Genomic DNA, 27196 nt, shown 5'->3' with positions numbered 1-27196 from the left:
TGCGTCACCCTGTAGTTCAGAATGTCTTTCTTTTGCTTTGATTTCCCCTCCCTTTTTGGGAAGGATAATCTCTAAGAAATTCCCTTAGAATATCTCACATCATCCCCAATCTAAATTCTTCGAAGTAAAGAAGGCTTTTGAGATTCGGTGATTATTTTCAGCATCACATTTGGAGGTGATGTGCCCTCCAATTTGGATGTGCCCTCCAAATTTAGTGTGCGAGACTGATGTCCCCAAGTGTGCATTCTGAACCTTGTTATAGCAGGCCCCTGTATACACTCTGCAAACATTCCCCGACAGTATCCTCTTGCAATCCCCACATACTAGTTCTCAGATATTCCAAATGTAACCAAAATAAATTACTTTATTGGATGGATATTAATATTTTCACTTGATAAAAACCATGTCTTCCCAGCACCTTAGTGTGTTGCTGTAACTTAGTTTATTATTATTGCTGATAAGTATAATAAACATTTCTGATGGTAAAAATGAACACATTCTTCATGTGCTTCTAGTTCAGAAACCTCTGCTATTAATCAGATCCTTCTGAGTAGTTCACATCTAGTTTTGATCCCCATGCCATATCCTTAGGAAAAAAACATGTACTTTTAATTTGGTCGTGAAAGTTACTATTTGGATGGTTTTTGGCAATCTGGCTATTTCAATTGACTCAGACAGTATAAACCAGACTCTCTGACATTCCTGGAACTTCAAGAGTCAATGGCTTCTGGCAAGCAGCCACTCATGTCTGCACTTGGCCTTAACTAAGTCAGCCCCAACACACCAGTTCTTTAGAATTACATGCAAGGTCACAGAATTTCAATTAAAAAAATATTTTAACATGAGGTCAGAATGCCTATAGCTATAACTTGCTCTTGAATAAACTTTATCCCTATAATTTTTTGTGTGTGTGTATGAAATATTTTACTCTTTTCATAGATCTTGGTGTTTTGCAATCATCCAGTGTTCTATTTGTTGAGTACCTTCTTTGCATTGGCAATTTGAATTTCTTTTTGCCCTTTCAGTATACCTATAAGGCAAATATCATCAACTTCATTTTATAGATGAACAATAAGTTACTGGTGAACTGGTGGCAAAAATTAATTTAAAGAAGGCTTTTGAACATGAAAATATCTTTTTAATATACTTGACAAATGTCAACAGCAAAAATTAAGAAATGAATATGTTACAATGTTTTCTAAACTGTTCCCAGAACACATAGTTGGGGTATTCTCAGGGACTTATTGTTCTGTTAGAACAGTAAGTGACTTATTGATTAACTGCTTCAAAACAATATAAGTTGGGTTTAAACCAGTATTTATCATATATACACAATAAAGATTTATTGTTAATGTAAATTGAGCATTTACCATACTCTAATCACTGTTCTGTTAGATTGAACCACATAAAATTGCTGGTTTTAACCTATGAAATAGCAGTTTCATGAGGTTTAACCTAATAGTTGTCTCGTTTGATTTCAAGAGTAGCTTTAGATGCAACTGTTTTTAACGTCATTTGTAGAAGAGGGAATGAAATAATGTGCACAGGATTAAGCAGTCAGTAAGAAGGCTTCTTCTCCCCAACCTAAAAGCCAAGCAATTCTTCTTCACCATCAAGTGGGGACTCTGCTGAAATGATGTGACACTTTTATTGTCTCCAGTGATGGTAATTTTGAGTTTGTTAATTCAGTCACTTCATTCAATATATTGAGTCCATATTGTAGATGTGAATCATATGTATTGAGTCTTTGAAGGAACAGAAAGATGGAAAATCAAGCTAGTTAGTCCAGATTTGGGTTTTACCAAAGTAGTGAAACAAAGCCATCCAAAACTGACTCTTTTTTCAGTATCTATGCAGGTAGATCTTGAAGATTGTTTTTTAAGTTCTCAGAAGTTGGTTCTTACTGGAACAATACTTTTCAAAGTGTTGATTTCTAAAGGAACTGGACCCTTTGGATAGTGTAGGTTCTGGTGTGCTCAGTAGTTACTTTTACTGTACCCTCTTCCTGGGATGCTCAGTTCCTAAGCACAAACACTTTAAGGTCTTACCTCTATGGTCACTTTTCGCATATGGATCCTCCATTATTTTCCATCTGTAAATGAACCATATCTTATTTTGGCTCTCATTGCAACTTATTTTTACTTTCCATATGCCACCAGTCTCCCCTCCTAGATTATGTTTTATTATCCATTCATCTATTCATCCATCCATCCATCATACTACACATCTATAAAGTTCTTGTCAGTGTTAGGGACCCTGAGGTTACAGAGGTGAAATGACACAATTCCCACCCTCAAAGGCTTAATAGGGGAGACAGAGAAGCAAACAGAACATTTCAGTCAACTCTAGGTCTCCTTATTCCAGCTCTAACTCATCTGGAAACACACTCCTATCAGTGACAGTTGCTCATGATGACTATGATACTAGTGAGTGATAAAGATTGGTGGGGAGAGAAAGGAAGAAATATGCTCCCTCTGCTCCAGAATGGGATCAGGAAACGCATGATGCATGTCTCTCCAGCCCCGTCCAGGCTCCTGAGCTGAGGATCAGCAAGACAGATTATGCAGTACATCCTTGTAACGGAGAGGAGGTCTGCTCATCCCACACTTGGCGCATATGTCAGAGTGGTGTAGGGAAGATTTCTGGGAACCAATGTTTGAATTAAATCATGAAAATGAGTAGGAGACTGCTACATGAGTAAGGGAGGGAAGGAAGTCAGTAGAGAAGGTAGGCAGTGCTTGCAAAGTCTTGAAGTGAGGTAAGAGATAGCATGCTGTGTGTCCACACACGTGTGTGTGTGTGTGTGTGTGTGTGTATGTGTGTCTATAAGAAGTCTGCTATGGCTACTGTAAGATAAAAAGTAGAATTTTGCAAGAATTGAGTGATCAAGAACAAGCAGTGAGATAATGGCATTTTTCCAAAAAAATACGCTTAGCAGTTTGAAGAATGGGGAAGGCATATCTTACATCCATTAATTAGACTGGGATCTGCCTGAGGGTGGAGATTTTAACCCTGTCTATATCCCAGTGTGCCATGCTCCTAGAACATCACTCTGATGCTTTAGAATTGCACTACATTCTCTATAGTCTGGGTATCACATTTCCTCTGATGCTGAGTCAGCTGGCTTGAGGGCAACGACTGTCAGGAGAATATTGCTAGCTTTTAGAGGAGACACAGGGGAAAGAGAGGCACTAGGATATGAGTGAGAGGAGTCTGTTTGAAAGAATAAAGGAGGCTTAAATCCATTATCACTAGGACACTAAAATACAGCATTTCTTCTCTGAATGGTATTTGTTCCTGTTTACTTTCTTCCTTGTGGCATTGAGCTGGGCTGCATTTGCCATTTAGGCGTAATTACTATTTTATTATTATTTTTTTCACAGTTAAGTGGAGCATATGAGCACAGCTGAATTGCTGGGAGCCTCGGTGGAAGAAATCTATTAGTGATTCGGCTTGAAACAATACACAAAAGGCCGCTGCGTGTGGTCTGCCCTCCACGCTTTCAACTTCCTTATGTGGAACAATAAATCTCCGAGTCAGCTAGAACGCAGAGACTCCCATCCAACGAGAGCCGCATTTTTATCTTTTATTCATTGGCAGGAACATTAGCTGTAGGAGGTATTCAAATCACACTTTTATTTAAACAAACACAGCTGGATCGCAGCCTCTTAATATAGCAATTCTCTAATGAAAAATAACAACATAGTATTTATCTCTTTTCTTTTGTGTGACTCTCAATTTGCTAAAATTAGGCAGACTTCAATCCCATACAAAATTGGCATGTTTTCATGACCAGAGCTCATCGCAACTAACTGCAAAATTATAATGGGGATGTAATTATAGGAGGGCATGTGAAATACACATCCTTTTGCTGCTGTAAGCTATATGGGGTTATACAATTATGTTGTAATAACATCATTTATCTTAAAGGAGTCAGACAGCTGACTTCATTTATTTAACTTGAGCACTCCAATTATATGCTGTGTCAGTTTAACATAAATGTCTTACCCAAAGAACATGGTGTAATAATAATGGTAATAGCAATAATAATAATAGCATACATTTGTATAGGGCTCTACAGAGCACAAAGGGTTTTTACAATTGCGATCTTGCTGGAGTCTCCTAACAGTCTCTAAGGCAGGCGCTGATGCGATCCTTTGCCCCATTTTATTGTTCAGAAAACTGAGGTTCAGATAAGTAAAGTGATGTCGACAAGCCTGTACAGATATTAATAGCAAGTGGAGAGGTAAGAACTTCAAAGTCCGGTTTCCTGACTCAGCAGCTGAGAATTAGTCACCAGTAAGTATCCCATTTTGGACAGTGTGACATGTTTGTTCTCATCTCTTATTTCGTTTTATCTCACAGTGATCTTTTAAGGCAGGTAGAACAGTCTGGGGTGGTAGGAATCACAGGCACTAATTTTGTGAGCCTGGGCAAATTAAATTATTAGACCCCAGATTTCTTGTCAGAAAAAATAGGGATAATAATACAGATGGAGTAGGATTGTTATAAGAATTAATTAATATAATGCTTGTGAGGTGCCTGAACATAGATGCTCAGAAAATGAATTCATTCCCTTTCCCTGCAGGACAAGAAAAAAATTCCACTTTGCACATAACATAATTGCCGTGCCTTTTGCTTAACTGACTTGCCCAACTTGCCAAGCTGCTGTCAGTGCAGTGACCAGCCAAAATTCATGTCTTGTTATTTCAAATCTGCTTGTCATTACTTTCACATACCTTGTAATGTCTTCGAATGTTCACTATTATTTTCAGTTCTTTACAATTTCATTTGCTTAAATACCAAAAGTAGACTCAAATACTTGAACTGAAATCTTAGCACTCTTTGCCTGAAGGGGAGAGACCACAGGTGTCATGGACAAGCAGGATGTGAAGTCAGGAAGCCTGCGTTGGGCCCCCGGCAGTGGCAGTTACTAAGCTATGTGAATTTAGGCCAATCCTCTGACTTAGCTCATCTATAAATGTTATTTCAATCCAAACTTCCTGAGAGGAAGCTTGAAGTACATAATGTTTCTGGGAGAGAAAAAAAGCTTGTGAAATAATAGACTTAGCTTACCCCATGCTAGTACATTGCTAGAAAGATACTGTCTCATTTAACCTCTACAGGAACTCTGTTGGAGATTTTTCCCTGTTTTACAGGTGAGGAAATGAATATTAAAAGATTGTCAAAGAGTCATAACACTTATATTTGGGTATTTTATTTAATGGTTTGAGGGGTTTAATTTTCAAGTTTCTCGACTAATGGGGAAGGTAAATGGGGTCTATTTGGATGCCTCTAATTTATACAGTTTTGTTTATAAAACACAAAGTCATATAAACATCACAATTTTCATGATTCCTAGAGGAATGATCAAAAATATGGTTTCCACAACATCAGTGTTTCTAACTGAGCCAGCAAGGATAAAGTTCCATAACTTGGGAAAACTTTACTTAGTGAAGGCATTTAAGTGTCTGAATTGCAGCTTCAGCCTAGGGGGCTAGGTATTTTGAAAGTGGGTTGGTGCAGGTTCAGAAAGCCAAAATGGCTTAGCTAGGAAGGAAGAGAATAAAATTTTATGTCTGTGTGAATGTGCCCTTTTATTCCTTCTTCTTTCTCTCTGTCACTTTTTCCTAACTTATGCATTTATACATTTAATTTGCTAATATTTGAGTTTTTAAAAAGTCCTATACTTATACCACTTTCTTAGTGCTTGCAGTTTGTTAGGAGGAACATTCTGGTGAGGAACCATGACAGTACAGTACGGTTACAGTGAGCCAGGTGCTACAGTAAAGGACTAGGTTCAATTTTGGTAAACCAATTGATTTGACATGATCAATTCTGCTTAGAGGATGGAGTCAAGGAAGCTTCACAGATGAGATATCTCTTGAACAGAATTTTTTTTTTGGATGCTTTTAAGTAACAGAAAACTTCTATAAACAATATCATCTCAGAGGGGCCTTTATTGTAGAGATACTGGGGTATTAACAGAAAAAATGGCAACATGGCAGGACCTAAGGACAATCCATTTATTTGAACATTAACATTTGATCGCTCTCCAGCTCTCATCTCTCACTCCGTGCAGATGGTCTCCTCTGTCCTTTGGTTGCTTTGACAGGAAGTATTGTCACTGACACTTCTAAAGCTTTATATCTTACAGGCTCAGACACTAAAAGAGGCTGCTTCAGTGAACTGTCTACTTTTCAAAGTTCTAAGGCCAAATTTCCTAGGGAAAGGATTCATTGGGTCACTCTGAGACCAATCAGTCAGAGGTAGTGGTGGGGCAGGCTTACTTAGAAATGGGCAGCTTCCACAGGAGCCTTATCAAAGGAGTAGAAAGGTGGCAACTCCTCAAAGAGGGGAAGATTAAACTTTTTCACAGACAAGCAGTTCTCAATGTATAGTCCAAGGGCCTTTGAAGATCTCAAGGTGATTTTAGGGGGTTCATGAGGTCAAAACTCTTTTCTTAATAACCCTAAGCTATTATTTTCTTTATTTTTTTCACTCTGTTACCATTTGTATTGATGGTGCAAAAGGAATGGTAGGTAAAACTGCAGGTACCATAGCATGCTGAGCAGTACCAAATTGTGTACGTAGTCATTGTATTCTTTAACGCACCTTGTACTCACAGTGAACCATGCCAGTTTTCTTTAGGAATTCTCATGAATAATCAGTAAAAAATATTACTTTTATTAAATATCAACTTTATGTAACACCTTTTTAACATCTGAGGGGCAAGGTAGTTGTGCCATGAGGATTTTTGCTTATACTAAAGTACAAAGGCTGCCTTAAAGAAAAGTAGTTGTGTAATTTCATTGCAAACTGAACTAGCTGCCTTTTTTCATGGAAAATCGTTTTTATTTGGAAGAATGACATAGAAAAACTCTGGCTGTTCAGACCTAGGTGTTAGGCAGACATATTCCTGAAGAAAGTAAGTATTTAAAGGGAAACAACTAACAATATTTGTTGACAGTGATAAAATTTGAGCGTTCACATAAAAAGTATAATTTTAATATCTGCCACTGTAACTTGATGGTTTTCTAATGCTTAAAGGCTTTACGGATAAGATCCGTGGTAACAGTGAAAAATGTATTTTTTTTTGATATTGTGCAGTTAATGTATCAATATTTGGAAGACTTACACGGCTCATTAAACTGATGTTTTTCAAATGACTCACACATGATGCTATGGAGATCGTGCATAAATAACTCATTTAAGGTTGATCAATGGGTTTCACTGTAACACAAAAAGTTCATTAGTATAGTTTCAGACTCCATATTGCAGCTAACAAGAGGTCACCACTTCTTGAATTTTTGTGCAGATTCAAATAATATCCACAAAATCTTCCAAATTTTCTTCATGAACTTCAACCAAACCAACATAGCAATACAGATTGAATGTTGATGCAGATATTAAAATCTGTATTCTATGAAACCAGATATTAGAGAAATTTGCAAAAATATAAAACAATGCCAGTTTTTCATGACTCTTTTGAAAAAAATCTTTAAATAAAATTTTTAATATATTTTAGCACATATTACTGTTATTTGAAAATGAATTAGATGTAAATAGCAAAAATCATTCTCATTTTAAATCTCTACATGCTAAATATTAATAGATATAAATGACATGAGCAAATCATCTCGCAATCCCCAATAATATTAAAGAGTAGACTCACTCTGACTCTGAGACCAAGACATTTGAGAACTCCTGCCTTAGATACCCACCACAGTCTTTAAATCTGGACAAAAGCCAGCAAGATGGGTAAGAGGAGAGCACTTCAGTGAAAAGACAGGTGTCATGGGCAGTGTGACTTCAGGAGTTTAAGAAGAGATGTAAATGGAAAATGGAGTATGGGGAGCAGATTACAGGGAGATAAGCTTGAAACAGAAAAAATTCAATGCCAGGTAATCTGGAGCTGTGCTAAGGTTTTATGTAAGAAATTATGTAATTGGCTTTGGGTTTGGACATGGCATTTTGTTGTCAGTGTGGAAGACAGGTAAGCTCTGTGGGTGGAGTGAGGGGTGGATAAAACTAGAGCTAGGGAAGCAAATTAGGAGGCTTGTGTCAATAGGCACAGAAAATAAGAGAGACCAAATTAAAGTAATGGTGGCAGGGATAAATAAGAAGATGCATGTTGTACAGAATTTTAGGAAACAATTGAAAACAATGCCATCTTGGTGGAGGCTATATAGAGTAGATTTAATAGCTGGAGCCTTGTAGGAGGTGAGCAGTTAATGTAGTTTGTATCTCTGGAATTCTTAACTTTAATAATTAAGTAATTACTTTAGGATAGTCAAGTCTAAGTCTATGTCCCATGCTCCCAAATTTACTTTTGCAAACTGGGTATATTGATTAGGACTAGGTTCAGCTGTGTATAATATTAATAGGCAATACCAAACAATCAATACTGATTCAAACAAGAGAGAAATTTGCCTCTCGTGCAAAAGATGTTCAGGGCCATTTTCTGCTTCACCACCATAAGTATATTGCTTTCATTCTCAAGGTCACCTCGTTGTCCAAGATGGCTGTTGGAACAGCAGTACCTCGTCATTCCAGGCTGGCAACAGGTAGGAAGAGGACACCCCAGTTTCCAGTTAAGTCAGCCTCCTTTAGCAGCTTTTCTGCTATTTGTACCACTTTTTGTTACCCAGATATTTTTCATTCTACCACAGTCAGGTGCAAGGAGGATAGGAAATGCAGTCTTTTAGTTAGGTTCATTGTTATCTCAAAAAAATATTAGGTTTCTGTTACAATGAGAGAAGGGGGAAATGTCTATGAGATTGCATTCAGCAGTCTCTGCCACAAAGATCTAGAGTCTTTTTTTCTCTCCCCAGAAATCTCTTATATATCTTTTCCTTTTACCATGAGAATTCCTGGGAATGACAAGGACACCTACTTTTTCTTTTGGAAGCCTCTTATCTGGCAACTTCAAAGTTCCATAACACAATCTGAGAACTGAGCATAGAGTAAATGAGTCCCTGGGAAGCCTCATTTCTTCTTTTTCTGAACTACTATAATCATCTTTTTAATTGATTGTCCTACTTATTTGCATTTTTCACTCCAATTCAACCTACACAGTATGGCAGGATTAATTTTTCTGAAGTAAATTTCAAATCATGCCACTTCATTTTTCAGGAACCTTAATTAATTTCTCATAGCCTACTGAACATTCACAAATGCCCACAAAGCATTCAAAGTCCTCTTGCAGTTTTACTAAAAGCGACATTTCCAGGCATACCTCCCATACCATAGCTTTAGCTAAATGGGGCCTAACAAAATATGGAAAATCTAGCCTCTGTGGTTTTGTTCAAGTTACTATAGCTTTTACAAATTCTAGCTATGCAATTGCATAAGACTGTAAAAATTAGAGGATACACAGGACTTCTTGAATTCCAGTTTCCTCTCAACACCATTCATTGACGAGACATGCCAAGATCCCACTCTGTAACCACAGATACATTCTAAATGCTATGCTTAGAGAGCACATTTTTCTTAACCAGAGCAATTAGGCAATAATTAAAAATAAGTATAAGGCATCTAAATAAAAAAGGAAAAAGTTAAATGGTCTTTGCTGACAACATGATGTTATGTATAGAAAACTCTCCACCAAAAAACCCTGATAAAACTAATAAAAAAATTCAGTAAAGTTGTAGGACACAAACTCAACATACAAAATAAATAGCATGCCTATACATTAAAAATGAAGTATCTGAAAAAGAAATCAAAAAAACAATCCAGTTTATAATAGCATCAAATTATACTTATAAATAAATTTAACTGAGGTTAAAAGTCTATATACTAAAAGCTATAAAATTGATGAATGAATTAAAGAAGATGCAAATAAATGAAAGATAGTTTGTGTTTACACATTGGAAAAATTAACATCGTTAAAATGTCTATGTTATCCAAAGCAATCTCTAGATTCAATGCAATCCATATCAAAATTCCAATTAAAAAATTCCAATTTTTTTAAACATAAAAAGAAACAAAGCAATCCAAAATTTGTGTGATACCATAAAAATCCTCTACTAGCCAAAGTGATCTTGAGCAAAAACAACAAATCTGGAGGCCATCATACTACCTGATTTCATAATAAGTTACAAAGTATAGTGACCAAAACAGCATGATAATGGCATAAAATTAGGTGTATAAACCAATGAAACAGAATAAAGAGCCCAAAAGTAAACCCATGTGTATATAGTCATGATTTTTTAGCATAGGTGTTGCAATGTATTATTTCCCCAAGAACACATAATGAGGAAAAGAGAGTCTTTTCAATAAATGCTGATGGGAAAACAGAATACCCACTTGCAGAAGAATGAAATCGGACCCCTTTCTTATACCATATTCAAAAATAAACTCATAATTAATTAAAGACTTGAATGGAAGACCTGAACTATTACACTACTAAAAGAAAACATAAGGGAAAACCTCCATTACTTTGGTCTGGGCAATGATTTTTCAATATCACCCCAAAAGTACAGGTAGCAAAAGCAAAAACAGACAAATAGGATTACATCAAAAACAAAGCATCTGCACAGAAACAAAGAGAGCCAACAGAGTGAAGAGACAACCTATGGATTAGAAGAAAATATTTGCACACCTGGCCAGACATGGTGACTCACGTCTGTAACCCCAGCACTTTGGGAGACCAAGGCAGGTAAATTGCTTGAGTCCAGGAGTTTGAGACCAGCCTGGGAAACATGGCAAAATCCCATTTCTACAAAAAATACAAAAATTAGCTGGGTTTGATGGCACACACCTGTGGTCTCCGCTACTTTGGGAGCAGAGGCAGGAGGATTGCTTGAGCCCAGGAGGTACAGGTTGCAGTGAGCCGAGATCATGCCACTGCACTCCAGCCTGGGTGACAGAGCCAGACCCTGTGTAAAAAATAAAAAATTGCAAACCATATGTTTGATAATGGATTAATATCCAAAATACATAAGGAATTCAACAAATAGACAAGAAAACAACCAGATAAAAGTTTAAAAATGGGCACATGACCTGAATAGATATTTCTCAAAAGAAGACATACAAAAGGCCAATGTGTATAGGAAACAATGCTGAACATACATCACTAATTATCAGGGAAATGCAAATCAAAACCACAATGAAACATCATCTCACACCAGCTAGGATAATTATTATAAAAAAGGATGAAAAATAACAAGTATTGGTAAGGATGTAGAGAAAAAGAAATCCTACGCACTGTGGGTAGAAATGTAAATTAGAACAACCATTAAGGAAAACAGTATGGAGGTTCCTCAAACAATTAAAAATAGAGCCAGCATATGATCCAGCAATCCCACTTTTGGGGTTTCCATGGAAATGAAATTAGTATCTCAAAGAGATAACTTCATGTTCATGTTCATTGCAGCACTGTTCAGGATAGCCAAGATCAGTGTCCATCCACAGATAATAGACTAAAAACCGTGGTATATATGCAAAGTAGAATACTGTTTAGCCCTAGAAAACAAGGATATTCTGTCATGTGCAACCACATGAATGAACCTGGAGAACATTATGCTGTGTGAAATAATCCAGGCACAGAAACACAAATACTTCGTGATCTTACTTGTATGTAACTGAGAAGCAGAAAGTAGAATGGTAGTTATCAGGGGTTGGGGACTTAGGGACATAGGGAGGTGCTCGTTAAAGGATATAAAATTTCCATTAGATAGGAGGAAGAAGTTTTGGAGATCTAATGCACAGCATGGTGGCCACAGTAATAATAATGTATATTTGAAAATTGCTGAGAGTAGATTTTAAGTGTTCTCACAACAAAAATTAAGTATGTGAGAGGATAGACATGTTAATTAGCCTAATATAATCATTCCACAATGTATACAAATATGAAAAATCACACTGCACCCACAAAATATATATAATTATTATTATATGTTAATTAAAATTTTAAGAAAAAAGAAAAAATAGAACATCTTCCTTTAACTCATGCTAAACCACTCCTGACAGTCTCAGGGAAGAATATATTGCTTAGAAGTGCAAGAGTCTGGCCATTGCATAAGTGTTGCTTCCATATCTCTGACATAGAATTCTACATTGTGTCCGTAACATGAACCCTGTAGTTACTAAGTAGACAGGATTTGTTGGTGCTATTCACTATTATCCTTGGCTCCTTTTTTGACTCTACTCAACAACCCAAATTTGTTTTGCTTTAAAAGTAGACATTGTCGCATTGTCTGTACATGCACTTTTTTCTTTTATCTAAGATATATTATTAAACTTACAAACTCACCATCAGCAGAAATAAAAGACCTGGGAGAATTATCAGGTGCCAGGGACTTATTAATAAGGAAACCTTTGCTTTCACATTGGCAAACTGTTAGTCCTCTGTGCGCCGGTCTCTTGAAAGTTTTCATGGTATGCAGTCCCTTTAAAAGTAAGTTTTAAACTTACTTGCTGTACTCCTACCTGCTGCATTTGGATATGTGTTGTGGGGACACAGAGGGCTAGAATGAGGACATCTGAAATCTGTTTTCTACTTTTACCCAAGATCCACAACAAGGTATAATATAAATTTCTCTGTCAGTTGATTCAGAGAAAAATTCCCTGTCTATACTATAAACTTTTTAGGACACTAAACAAGTCTTTTAATATTTTGAGCCCAAATTTCCTCATCAATATTTGGAAATTGGCACCTGTAGAACAATTCGCTTTTCACCCTGCCAATAGCCCTTTAAGAAAGTGGGGCATTTCTTATTCATTACACCCTTTAAAAGGCTCAGACTTGTTAAATAATTTATTTAATATTGTTTTCTAACTTAGGGTAAGTACATGTCCATTCTGAGATTGCATTCTACCTCTATTCGTTTCAGTTTTATTACCTATAAAATCAACATATTATAATGTCATAGTACTAGACAATTTGGGGTACTAATGAGATAAAATAGGTGGAAATTTCTGGTACATGGTAGGTGCTCACTAGGACTGCTTTAGAGAAATACAGCTAAATTAAAATGGAAGTCTTGCAAATGACAAGCTTCGAACCTCTGTTATGGAGACATGTATTGTTTCTCAAACATTTTCTGAGACTACCTATCATCTGCCCTGCTATGTGATATGTACTGGGGTTACAAAGATGAATAAGCTATGACTCCTGCTATCAATGGATTACATGAGTTAATGTTTAGAACAGTGCTTGGCAGAGTAGGACTCAATAAATGTAAGCTTTGCTATAATGATAATAATTTCATATGGTTGTTCTTGTTGTTATATCTGCCTTTTCCATGGTCCCCAAGAAAATAGCATCTGGGCCAAGATTAATTGCAGATGCTCTATCTGGGATTTGTAAAGACGGATGAATAAAAGTGGGGGGAAAAATGAAGGCAGGGAAGTATAGGAAGCTGTGCAGTGTGATGTGCTCAGCAGATAGCTTGTTGGAGGTGCTTGTTTGGCTTTGCAGATGTCTTTAGAGAGGCTGTAAAGAGAAAGAAGAGGGAATTGACCTGTTTGGCTCTCTCCAATCCCCTTTTCCCTGCTGTTCAAACTTTGCCCCACAAGATATCAATTCCTCTGCACTTTCCAGGTACATTATTTGGCTTCCTGAGTGGCTTTTGGGAAACTGGATCCTGAATTCCATGGTATAGTGTTTCATCTAAGTGTGAAAATAGCTGGGGAGAGAGATACACTGGACACATGTCTGTCAGCCTGGTTGTGTGGCATCTGTCATGAAAGAGAGTCCAGCTTTCCTGAGCAAGTGTGTGATTAGCCTCAATTGGTAGAACCACGCTGACCTGTACTAAGTGTGTCGATACAGCAATAGCCAATGCAAAACAAATACCCAAGGGCCTCTGAGTTGGGTGAAGCCAAAGGAATCTAAAGCTGACCCAAGATGTTTTATCTGTTCCCCTCCGAGGTCATTCTTGCCCTCTTATTTCTGGCTCTTGTACTACAATAAGGGGTCTCTTCCCGGTGTGTGTGTGTGTGTGTGTGTGTGTGTGTGTGTGTTCTTATTCCTTTTGAAAGAGAGAGAGAAGAACAGGTCCAATCACTGGTAGAATCCTCCTCCAGGTTGTTTGTCATTTGCTGTCTGCAAGACTTAAGCCATGAGGGTTAGAGAAACAAGGTATTGTTTCGGCTGCTGAAGCTATTGCTGAGGCCATGAATGACATTTATTAACTCCATCCTCTATCATTTTAGATTTTCCTCACAGTTAGTTGCCTGGTGGGATAAGACACACCCTCATTCCTGATGGAAATAAGCCCTTGCTTGCCCAAATCTCTTTGGGTTTGTTGTTACTGTCGTTACCCACTGATGATTATTAGTTAGCATGGAAATATTAAAAGACCCTTCAGCGAATTGCCTGAGTTCCACATATAATCTTCCCTGCTGCTTTTATCACATAGTAACTTCTTTCTTTGTCTATAGTTCCACAGAAAGGATGAGCTTAAAGTAGCCAGGTCATAATTACAGTGTTTCCAGTTCAGTGGAGCCATTACTTAATTCTCTGGTGGATGTGAGCCCCATACCCAAGAATAAAGTGTGGGGGCAGGAAGCACAATCCTGCAAGTGGTCCCTGGATGAGAGAGTGGGCATACTTACTTTCACCCCTTGATACCTGACCCATGTACTCTAGCTATTGTAGAGTCGGTGCCATGTATAGATTTTTTTGATTCAGTACATATTCCATATTCTGGAAGTTGGGAAGCAAGGCAAAGTGATGTGTTACTCATCATTGGTTGCTTCACAAACACCACAAATATCGACCTCAGCTCTCTCAGCAGTTGGGTCCACTTGGCCCCATGAAATGTTTTTCAGCAAGATGTACAAAGACCCTAGGTTTCAGAGCACTCCCAGAGGACAGAAGGAGAGAGAATTTATTTGCTTTGTTACTTCCTTTATCTCGCTGGTTAAAGTTCACCTTCTAGGGAGTTAATTTATGCACACTTCTAGGTTGTGTCATTTAGTCCTTTAATATAATGTTATTGGCAGTTAGTATTATAAGTACTGCTATTATCGTCCATCATTATCATTCTTTCTATGCCAGGAGAGAGAGGGGCATAACTTTATCTGTAGCTCTATCTATGTATCATGGTAAATACATGACAATTATACGTAATGTGAATGTGGGGGTCTGAGCAGAAAGTGTTAATTCCGTTGGGGATCAGAAGCATTCGCTAAGATATAGAGAAAGGATTGCTTTGGAAGCAAATTCCAGGCACAGCAATTGCATGAACAAAGACCCTGAGACAAGTTATACTGGGAAATGTGCAGGAAGGCAGGACTGTCCAGTTAAGTAAGAATAACGTCATATAGGATCCTACATTTCTATTGAGAACCTTGAAATCATTCAAATATTGGCAAGTTGCTCATTGTTATCCTTCCTGTGCTTCAAATTCCTCATTCCCATGATAGGAATAATAATAATGCCTACCCAACTGTTTTATTGCTAGGCATGGAACAGCATTTGTTAACTGTTATTCATTATTAGGCATCAGGAATTCATAAAGTATTCTCGGTGGCAGAGTGACATGGTCAGATTTATGACATTGGCATAGAGAATGAATTGGAGGGAGTGAGGGTCAGATGCAGAGAGACCAGTTATTTGCTGATATGGTACTGTAATAACCTCGGGGGTGATGGTGACCTAAACTAGAATATAGTCAGTGGGAAAGTAAAGGAACTATTTAAATGGCAAAGTGTACAGGACTTGATAGATAATTGATTGAAACTAGTGAATGAAGGGGAGGGAAGACTCAAAGATCACACCCAGGTTTTTACTTGGGTGACTTGGTGACTATAATGAGATAAATTAAGAGAAATACAGAAGGAAAAGAGAGCAGAGAGTGTTGAGAAGGACAGCATCATCAACTGCACTGAACTGGAAAGGGCCCACCAGAGTTGGGCAAGTAAGGGGTTATTTCATTCTGGAATAAGGGTCTGTCTTATCCAACCAGGCAACTAACCTAGGTTTGTGGTTACTGTCATTGCACACTAATGATTAGTAGTTAGCATGGAAATATTAAAAGACCCTTCAGTGAATTGCCTGAGTTCCACATATAATCTTCCCTGCTGCTTTTATCACATAGTAACTTCTTTCTTTGCCTACAGTTCCACTGAAATGATGGGCTTAAAGTAGCCAGGTCATAATTACAGTGTTTCCAGGTCAGTGGAGCCATTACTTAATTCTCTGGTGGATGTGTAGCCCATACTGAGATGCATCCATTGTGTTTATATTCATGATCTTTGTGACAGCACTTCCTGGAAGTCATCATTATTTTATCTCTTCCTTACAGAAGAAAACACTGAGGATCAGAGTTGTTTTGTGAACCCCTAAAATCACATAGCTGGTTGGGTGCGGCACCAGTGTGGGTATTCACTGATTGAAAATAACAACAGCAACAACAGCAAGAACAACACGCTTATTGAGTGCCCACCTTGGGACAGGCCTGGTACTAGGTGCTAAGAAGTCAAGAAAAGTACAACAGCTCTTGCCTTCAAGGAGATCGCTGTTTTTGAAGCCACATAAGAAAAAAACATTTAATTTTATCACGGAGCTGTGGACAGAGTAAGGGGCCAGGGAGAACAAAGAAGTTTTGTTCTGGGGATATGGAAAAGATTTTGAAGGGGTGCAGTTGTTTTAGCTGACTCTTGGAAGAGGAGTAGGGATTTTCCAGGTCAATAGCTGGGGTGTGGGGCAAAGGGCGAAGAGACAAGTAGGAATTTCAGGTTATGCAGCAAGTGCAGAGGTGGGAGGATGAGAAAGAGCCTGGCATCCCCAGGAAATCCAAGCACTTCAGTGTGGCTAGAGGTAGGCTGCAGCTGCTTAGTGGGAGTTTGAAAAGCCACATTAAGAATGTTGACCTTGTCTTGCATACCAAAGGTTCTTAACTAGTACGTTTCAGAAGGTCTGTGAAGACCCTGAAATCTTATTCATAATTCTCTATAGATCCCAGTTGTCTCAGAAGTTGAGGGAGGGGCTTCAAGAAGAAGGTAGCGAGGGCTTATTAATGTCAAATTTTAAAATAGATACACGTCTTAGTCTTCTTAGGAGTTAATTGCATTTTATAGAGAAAACCCTGTGTAATCTTCAGATTGTTGAACATTTCTTACTCTATCAGGCAATCAGTGTGGGTCCTCTGAGAATCAGACAATTAGATGTGCAAGAAATTTATTGGGGAGAAATGCTAATACAAAGTAAAAAGTGAGGAAGCAGAAGGCAGGAGAAACATTCAGATTGTGATTCAGATGCAACTCCGAAGGGAGAGAAAGATGGAAGGAAGATTGGGCAGGATGAGCCTCAGACAGGGCACATCTTTGAGTGGAATTTTGACAGGCTGATTGGGAGTTGCCATGCAAAAGTTGCCCATTAGAGAAGTTCTGTTTGAGGTCATGAAAGGTCTGAGTCTCATACCTCTCTTACCATGCTGTCAGTGGCTAAGAGCAGCTCAGAGGAAGTATGACATCACATCCAATCCATATCATATAAAATTCAAAAGTGTGGCAACAGCAGGCTGCCAGTCAAGTACACTCCTCACAGCAGGTTCTTTAAAAGGGAGGTTTGGCTGCTACACAATATTTTAGGTTCAGAAATAATGAATGTAACAGAGTATAAACTGGTTACTTCTGTTCCCAGAATTATGAACTATGAATAGAGTCTGCACTGAGGACAAAGATCCCAGTTCCCCACATTTTAAAACTAATTACCAATAATTCGGACTACTATGTCACTTGCTACCCAGACTTACTAAGAGCTTTCAGAACTGATCCTGTTGTAATCCAACTTCTCCCATCCCTAATTCCATGTAAGAGAAGCATAATATTTTGAAGCTTATTAAAAAAAAAACATTTCTGCAAAAGAAGTTCCCTTTCTCAAGAATGGGGGTGGGAGCAAGAAGTAGCTCTAGAAACTTCCTTGCAGAGACTGGGATAATTAAAAGATGTGTAGACTGGCATTTTACTCTCCGGATAAGTGAAGTTATTAAGCTCAAGAGTCTTTAGCCTTGATGTTATCTTAGAAATCTGGTAAGAAAGTTTTGCCAGAGCTTGATGAGTGAACATGAAAGGTAGGTGGTTTACTTGGTCATAGAGAATAGTATATTTTTCTTAAAGAGTTTTTCTGAATATAAAGGGCTTGCTGAAGCAAAATGAGCTATAAAATCGAGAAGAGACTATAAGGTTATCTGACTGGGAATAGAAAAATGATCAGTTAGTCCTAAGGACAACGACAAGGATGACCTTAGCTGTTCACATGGCTGCACGTGAAGGGGCCAAAGGGTAAAGAAGTGGCAGGTGTCATGGGGCAGGGCAGGAGGCTGCCAAGCAGGGGGATGTTCACTTAAAACACCTGGGGAACATTCCCATGACACGGCTGGAGGAAACATGGCTGTCCCAAAACAAGAGGGTCTTCAGAGATGTGAGAGGTTAGGAGGAAACTGAACACCGCTCTAAGAAATCTATGCACCCAATCCACTTAGAGACCCACAAACTCCTCAGCTTATTAGGTATGACTATGGTTTGAGTCTGAGTCCCCACCCAAATCTTATATCAAATTCTAATCCCCAATGTTGGAAGAGGGAGGGGCCTGGTGGGAGGTGATTGGATCATGGGGGCGGATTTCCCCTTGCTGTTTTTATGATAGTGAATGAGGTCTCACAAGACCTGGTAGTTTATAAAACGGTGTATCACTTCCCCTTCTCTTTGTCTTCCTCCCACTCCCACAGTGTAAGACATGCTTGCTTCCCCTTTCATCTTCTGCCATAAATGTAAGTTTCCTGGTGCTTTCTCAGAAGCAGAAGCCAGTACAGCAGCAGAATGGTGAGCCAATTAAACTTCTTTCTTTATAAATTGCACAGTCTCAAGTATGTCTTTATAGCAGTGTGAGAATAAACTAATATATCATCTTCCTTGTCACAGTTTCGTCATCAGTAAAATGGAATAATATTCATAGCTGATCTTGCAGTATTGCTCTGAATATTAGGCAAGTTAGTATGAGTGAAGTACTTAAAACAGTCTCTTGCACATTCTATATTTTATTGTTTCAAAGATGCCAGTGTTGGTTGGACTCATCGTTGGTTTATGTACCACTAAGGGAGGCGAAAAATGCTTACAATCAAACTATGATAGACCATTTATTGAAAAATCACATTGCTATTTCAGAAATGTTGATGCCTGAAAGAGCATATATTAGAATTTATGAAATATGGTAGTGAGTTTTAAAGAAACATTATCCAATGTATAATAATACATTGTAATTGTTGTATTCTTGTCATTGTTGTAATTATTTGTAGACGTCACCAGGAGAAGATAAACAGACAAAATCAACGTGTCTTAATTCATTTGGGCTGTTGTAACAAGCTACCATAGATGGAGTGGCTTATAAACAACAGACATATGCCTCATAGTTCTGGAGGGTGGGATGTCCTAGATCAAAGCACCTCATCAGGTGTCTGATGAGGGCCTGCTACCTGGTTCACAGACAGCCATAGTCTTGCTTCGTCCTCAACATGGCTGAGGGGGCCAGGGAGCTCTCTGGGATCACGTTTATTAGAGCACTCATCCTATTTATGAGGGCATAGCCTTCCCAAAGCTCTAGTTTCTAGTATCATCATCACGGGGATTAAATTTTAATTTAAGAACTTTGGGGAAACAAAAACATTCAGTCTATAGCATAGATAAGATCAGAGATGGATTCTCTTTTCTATAAGGTAACCATTTATACAAGTAGACTTTGATTTTCCCTATTTTTTTGGATCTTTATTAAACTCTGGAGTACTTATACTTGTTATACTTGGAAAAGCAAATATAAGAGTACAGGGCTGAGGCAGGAGAATTGCCTGAACCCAGGAGGCGGAGGTTGCAGTGAGCCGAGATTGCGCCATTGCACTCCAGCCTGGGTAACAAGAGCGAAACTCCATCTCAAAAAAAAAAAAAAAAAAAAAAAAAGAATGCAAGGTTTTCTTACACAGTCATGCATAAAAGCTTTGCATATACAATTCAGAGCTTTCTTATATGGTTGTGAAAATTGTGTACTGGGCAACTGTAGGGAGACTAGTTAACATGGTATACCACATGAATCTTGCTCTCTAGGGTTGAGCATTGCATATCCTGTGTGAATCCATGTAGTTTTCCTGCCTAAATCACATAGCTAAGTCTACACAGCCTCATCTCTGATCCTTTATTCTGATAAGCCAGCATCACAGCACAAGACTTCAGCTGGGAAAAGAGGGAATGGATGAGTTTGCAATCAATTTTGAGATTAAAGTTTTAAATTGCTCACTTAGTAATGAAAAATGATTAGAAATGATAAGATCTGCCCAAGATGTTGCAAAGAAATTGGAAAGAATGATCTGTCAGAATGTGGTTGAAGGTGTTAATGACAAAAAAGGAAAATATATTCGTGTTTTTACCACACCATATTGAGAATCCTCAGTAATATGGTTATGTAAAATTGAGAGGAAAACTGTCTTTTGACTCAGAGAAATCTTTATTCCTCCTAAGAGACAAAGACAAATTATAATGAATTAAGTGCTATTAAAGAGAAGGGTTCCAGCAGGTTCAAGGAGGGGAAGGGATTAGTCTTGAGAGGGCAGCAGAGGAGACTTCTTTGAAAAGCTTGCATTTTATTTTTCAAAAAAAAATTTTTTTTAATTTTAGATTTAGATGGTACATGTGCAGGTTTGTTACATAATTATATTGCATCATGCTGGGGTTTGGGCTTCTATGGAACCTATCAACCGAATAGTGAATGCACTACATAATAGGTAGCTTTTCAACCCTTTCTACTCTCCCTTCTTCTCCCCTTCTGTGGTCCCCAGTGTCTACTGTTTCCATCTTTATGTTTGTGTGTACCCATTGTTTAGTTTCCACTTATAAGTCAGAAGATGTGGTATTTGATTTTCTGCTTTTCTGTTAATTCACTTAGGGTAACTTCAGCTGCATCCATGTTGCTGCGAAGAACATGATTTTATATGGCTGAATAATATTCCCTGGTGTGTATGTACAACATTTTCTTTAATCCATCATTGACAGGCATCTAGGTGGATTCCATGCCTTTCTTGTTGTGATTAGTGCTATGTTGCTATGAACATCATATAAGGTCATGTGTCTTTTTGGCAGAATGATTCATTTTCTTTTGGATATATACCCAATAATATAATTGCTGGGTTGAATGATAGTTTCATTTCTAATTCTTTGAGAAATTTCTAAACTCCTTTCCACAGTGACTGAACTAATTTACATACCCACCAACAGTGTATAAGCATTCCCTTTTCTCTGCATCCTCACCAACAGCTTTTATTTTTGACTTTTTAATAATAGCTATTCTGACTGGTGTGAGATGGTATTTCACTATGGTTTTGATTTGGATTTCCCTAATGATTACTGATGCTGAGCATTTTTTCATATGTTTGTTGGCTGAAAAGCTGACATTTCATTTCATTCTATGTTTTTAAATTTTTTATTGCATTTTAGGTTTTGGGGTACATGTGCAGAACATGCAAGACAGTTGCATAGGTACACACATGGCAGTGTGTTTTGCTTCCTTTCTCCCCTTCACCCACATTTGGCATTTCTCCCCAGGCTATCCCTCCCCAGCTCCGCCCCCCCTGCTGGCCCTCCCCTTTTCCCCCAATAGACCCCAGTGTTTAGTACTCCCCTCCCTGTGTCCATGTGTTCTCATTTTTCATCACCCGCCTATGAGTGAGAATATGTGGTATTTCATTTTCTGTTCTTGTGTCAGTTTGCTGAGAATGATGTTCTCCAGATTCATCCATGTCCCTACAAACGACACAAACTCATCATTTCTGATTGCTGCATAATATTCCATGGTGTATATGTGCCACACTTTCCCAATCCAGTCTATCATCAATGGGCATTTGTGTTGGTTCCAGGTCTTTCCTATTGTAAACAGTGCTGCAATGAACATTCATGTGCATGTGTCCTTATAATAAAACGATTTGTAGTCCTTTGGATATATACCCAGTAATGGGATTGCTGGGTCAAATGGAATTTCTATTTCTAAGACCTTGAGGAATCGCCACACTGTCTTCCACAATGGTTGAATTAATTTGCACTCCCACCAACAGTGTAAAAGTGTTCCTTTTTCTCCACATCCTCTCCAGCATCTGTTGTCTCCAGATTTTTTAATGATCGCCATTCTAACTGGCGTGAGATGGTATCTCAATGTGCTTTTGATTTGCATCTCTCTAATGACCAGTGATGATGAGCATTTTTTCATATGATTGTTGGCCTCATATATGTCTTCTTTTGTAAAGTGTCTGTTCATATGCTTTGCCCATTTTTGAATGGGCTTGTTTGTTTTTTTCCTGTAAATCTGTTTGAGTTCTTTGTAAATTCTGGATATCAGCCCTTTGTCAGATGGGTAAACTGCAAAAATTTTTTTCCCATTCTGTCGGTTGCCGATTCACTCTAGTGACTGTTTCTTTTGCCGTGCAGAAGCTGTGGAGTTTCATTAGGTCCCATTTGTCTATTTTGGCTTTTTGGTGTTTTGTTCATGAAGTCCTTGCCTACTCCTATGTCCTGGATGGTTTTGCCTAGATTTTCTTCCAGGGTTTTTATGGTGCCAGGTCTTATGTTTAAGTCTTTAATCCATCTGGAGTTAATTTTAGTGTAAGGTGTCAGCAAGGGGTCCAGTTTCTGCTTTCTGCACATGGCTAGCCAGTTTTCCCAACACCATTCATTCTATTTTTTTAAAGACATTTTTATTTTATGTTTGGGAGTACATGTGAAGGTTTGTTACATAGGCGAACTTGTGTCATAGGGGTTTGTTGTACAGCTTATTTTGTCACCCATGTATTAATCCCAGTACCCAATAATGACCATTTGTGCTTCTCTTCTTCCTCCCGCCCTCCACCTTCAAGTAGTCCCCAGTGTCTGTCATTCCCCAAAAGCTGACATTTAAAATCAGCCCCAAGTATGATAATTGTAATCCAAAGTTGTGTCTGATTTCTGTTTGTGATAAAAAATAACTTTCAAAGAGGAGTCTTTTTGGTAACTCATGCATTAAGGACTAAATGTTTGTACCTGCCCCCACCCCCAAAATTATAGGTGAAGCCCTCACAACCAATGTGAATGTATTTGGAGCAGGGCCATGAGGAGGTGGTAGAGTTTAAATGAGGTCATAAGCATGGGGCCCTAGTCTGAGAAAGCTGGTACACATATCAAAAAATGGAGAGACACTGGAACACATCTGTGTGCACTCAGAAGGAAGGCCATGTAATATGGTTTGAATGTTGCCCCTAACTGGATCTCATGTCAAAATGTAATCCTCAATATTGCAGGTGGGCATGGGTCATGGGGGCAGGTTTCTCATGAATGATTTAGCACAAGCCCCCTTGGTACTGTCTTCACAAGAGTGAGTTCTCATGATATCTGGCCATATTTCAAAATATGTAACACCTCCCCCTTCACTTTCTCTTGTTCCTGCTCTGGCCCTGTGACATGCCTGCTCCCCCTTCACATTCTGGCATGACTGTAAGCTTCCTGAGGCCTCCCCGAAGCTGAGCAGATTCCATCATCATGTTTCCCGTACAGCCTATGTGAGCCAACTAAGCTTCTTTTCTTTATAAATTACCCAATCTGAGGTTTTTCTTTATAGCACTGCAAGAATGGACTAATATACCATATGAAGACAAACGGGGTGTCTGCAAGCTGGGAAGAGTGCACCTACCAGAAACTGAGTTCTGCTGGGCTTTGATCTAGGACATCCAGCCTCCAGAATGGTAAGAAAATAAATTTTTATGGTTTAAGCCACTCCGTCTGTGGTATTTTGTTATAGTAGCCCAAGTAGATTAATGCACCACATATACTCTGTTTTCTCGTGCTTTTCAACTAATTTTAGGCTGTAACAATAATATTAGTTCATAATTCCCCAGCAATACAGAATAGTTTAGTTTTTGCCTTGCTTTTTATCCATCAAATTTAATTAGATTCTCACAATAGGCCAGTGAAATGTAAGTTACTTTCATTGGACTATTTATAAATGAAAAAATATTGAGGCTCAGAGTTTCAGCTAATAAGTTGCTCTAGGTTTCTTGCTATTTCTACTCAAATCCAAACACTGTTTTAGCCAGGACAAGGGTCAGAAGCTCAGCAACTCTAAATCATAACAGTTGCATCTCCCCTCCCCAGCTAAATATTGCGGTGATTTTACAGGGGAAAAAAATGAAATAAGCTATTTTCTTAAAGGAGCAAAACTTCCAGACTTTTAGTCTAAAGTTATTGATTTTTTGGGGATGCGTGGTGGGAGGGAAAATAGAAAAAGCCCTTATTATAGTGACTGTAAAAAATAATCCTAGAACATATTTTATATATCTTGTATATGAACTATTCTTTCCAAGGATGTATGCTCTAAGCAATTATATTAAAGTTATAATAATTCCACTTTCCAAATTGTACCTGAGACATTACCATGCCTGATAAGGCTCTTAATTGAGAGTCTTATTGGGTATGGTAATGTCTCAGGTACAATTTGGAAAGTGGAATTATTAAGGTGCAAAGACAACTTCAAAACGATCAAGAAATCATAGTCAGTCAGTCATGGTGTTGAAGTGCAAAGAGCAGCAATAGGCATTTGGAACTATTATCTAGACACTCTTGTTTCTATTCATACAGGGGCCCAATTTTTATAGCAGCAATGAGAACTCTATTTCTGGAGGGCCCTCCTACCCTGCAGGTTCTGATAATCTTTGAACCAGCCTACAGTCCAGGAGACTACAAGTCTGGGAAAGCTCTCTGCTAATCCTCCCCCACTGTTTTTTCCACCATTCTTCAAACTGTATTTAACATTAATTTGCTCTCTGGATTGATTATTGATTACACTGGAGCACATGGAGAAGCTGGATAAGAGGCAACATTCTTTACAAAGTTCACTCACGTAAGTTTACAGAGGATGTAGGTGGGTCTAATATGCTGGAGTCGAAGGATTTAAGAAAAAACAGGCTTTCCCTAAGAGTAGCTAGCCTTGTATGTTAGCTTATTGCACGTGAGAAGAAAAGAGCTCCTGATTATATGAGGCAATGTGAAATTTACAAAATATCTTCTCAAATATGATCTTGTTTCCTCTTTCTTCCATTTTTCCTTCTCTCCTTCTCTCTTATCACTTTTTCTTACCTCTTTTGCTTCTTACCTCCCTTTTTAATTCTTTTCTATTCTTCCTTTTTCTTCCTCCCCTCCATTCCCATCCCCTCCTCTTCCTCTCTTTTCCTCCCCTCCCCTCTTCTATTCCCTTTCCTCCAGTTCTCTTCCCTTCTCTCCCCTTTCCTCCCATCCCCTTTCCTCTCCTCTCCTCCCCTTCCCTTCTTTTCTCTTCCCTCCGTGCCTTCCTCTCCCCTTCTCTTCCCTTACTTCCCTTCTTTCCCCTTTCCATTCTTTATTTTTGCAATCATGTAATGACTACTGGGCAACGTGCCAAGAACGATGTGCATTCAGAGCCAAAATATTGTTAGTTTCAAAGAGCTTAATGTTTGTGAGATTGACGAATAAATAGGTGATTCTATTATAGGTTAAGAAGGACTATGGTAGAAGCACAAAATATTTCCTAAACAAGAAGCTCCTAAGCCCAAGTGAGCTAGGTGTTAGGGAAAGGGTAAAGTTGGGAAAAGTTTTCTGTGCAAAGGAGCCCCTGAGCTATTTCAGAAAGAAAAAATTTAATATAGATTACTGACCCAGGGGAAGAATAACTTTCTAGGAAAAAGGACCAACAAATGCCAATGGTCTCTTTTTGGGAAGTTCGAATAGTTTCATATAGCTGGGCTTGAGGATGAGGAAGGCAGAAAAAGGGGTCAAGCTGAAGGGCAGGGGATGGGTTGGGGAATGAAATTCTGGTTAGGTAAGCAATGGTCATATTATGATGGTTCCTGTGTGCCATATAAGGAAGTCTGGGTTTAACCCTGAAGATAATGAAATATCTTCATTTCAGGGAAGTATCACAGTCTGGTTAAATTCTAATGAGATTTTTAAGTCCCTTGTCTGCCTTCAGGATTCAACCAAACGTTCAGAGTGTTGTTGCACTCTTAGACTTCATCTGACCTGTATGCTGTCTTTACTTTGCAGAATGTAGGAGAGCAGTTGCTGAGTCAGCACTGCAGGGAGACAAGTGTGTAAGGAACATGGATTATTCATGGGCCTGTGCACTGTTCCAGGGGCAGTCATGATTGCCGTGCACTGGGCCCATTTGTAATGCAAAGGCATGGCAAGAAAATCCATTTTCTCATTTTCAGAACCTATTTTATCTCCACGCTCCTGCCCATGTTACAAATTTAGGCCGATAAAGTGAAACAGGAGGCAGAAGAGCAAAGTGAAATTTCTGATGACTGTTTGCAACAGGAATTTTTAGATGCTAATTTGTGAACTCCTTTATTCAGAAGGAAATGATTCAGAGAGACTATGTCTTGAGTCCTGGTGGTATAAAACAATGAAGAAAGGGTTTTGAAGTCAGACAAACGTGAATTTGAGTTATGTGACTTTGAGCAAGCCAGCTAGTTTCTCTGCACCACAATTTCTTTGTCAGTAAAATGTGAGTGATAATATTGTGGGAGATGGAATTTTTGGCCCCAATTCTTCACTTCTTCCTGGATCCTTGATCTTTACCTTGTGACTTTGAAGTTGCTTACACTAGAGGCAGAATGTATCTTCTGATCCTTCTATTTTTTTCAGGCATGTGACTTACTTTGGCCTATAGGGCACCTGGGGGTAGGGAAGAGGGAAGTAACTACACAATCAGACTCAATCCTGGCCTTAAAAGTAATCACATGGTTCTTTTCCCTTCTTGCACTTCTGCTATTGCCATGAGAAGAATTGCCCTAAGATTTTGCAGTCACCCCAGCCTGAACTTCAATTAAACAAACTTTCACTCACTCCACAGCAAGGAGTCAAGCATAGGGGAAACTGCAGCTTGAATCTGAGATGTTTGGCTATGCCCTAGTTGACCCACAGATGTGAATAAGAAAGAACAATTTTCATTTCAAGCCACTGTGTTTCATAGTGTCTTGTCATGCAGAATAGCAAAATGATACAACTACTGTGATAGACTGCTTCTGAAATGGCTCCCCAGACCATGGTCACTCCATGGTGTATTTTCTCTTCTTTGTATGTGGGCTGGTCTTGTTGATCTAGTGACTTGCTTTTAACTAATAGAATATGGCAAAAGTGATGGAATGGGACTCTTGAGGTTAGATTATAAAAGACTATGAGTGCCACCTTGCTGACACATTCT

At 38.5% G+C, this 27196-nt stretch overlaps 1 long non-coding RNA gene across 1 annotated transcript in view; it reads left to right on the top strand.

Annotated features, from left to right (window-relative positions):
• Window positions 1-2563: 2563 nt before the first annotated feature.
• The window catches only part of LOC118143245 (uncharacterized), a 116267-nt gene continuing 91634 nt past the window's right edge, over window positions 2564-27196 (top strand). The window contains exons 1-2 of the long non-coding RNA XR_004727485.3: window positions 2564-2753; window positions 23579-23702. This is a non-coding gene — a long non-coding RNA (uncharacterized LOC118143245). The remainder of the gene's footprint in view (window positions 2754-23578; window positions 23703-27196) is intronic.

This window comes from Callithrix jacchus, chromosome 7 (assembly GCF_049354715.1).
Source record: "Callithrix jacchus isolate 240 chromosome 7, calJac240_pri, whole genome shotgun sequence".
In the NCBI taxonomy this organism is placed as follows: domain Eukaryota; kingdom Metazoa; phylum Chordata; class Mammalia; order Primates; family Cebidae; genus Callithrix; species Callithrix jacchus.
Note: the sequence above shows the minus strand (reverse complement) of the source record. Positions and strands in the feature narration are given on the sequence as shown.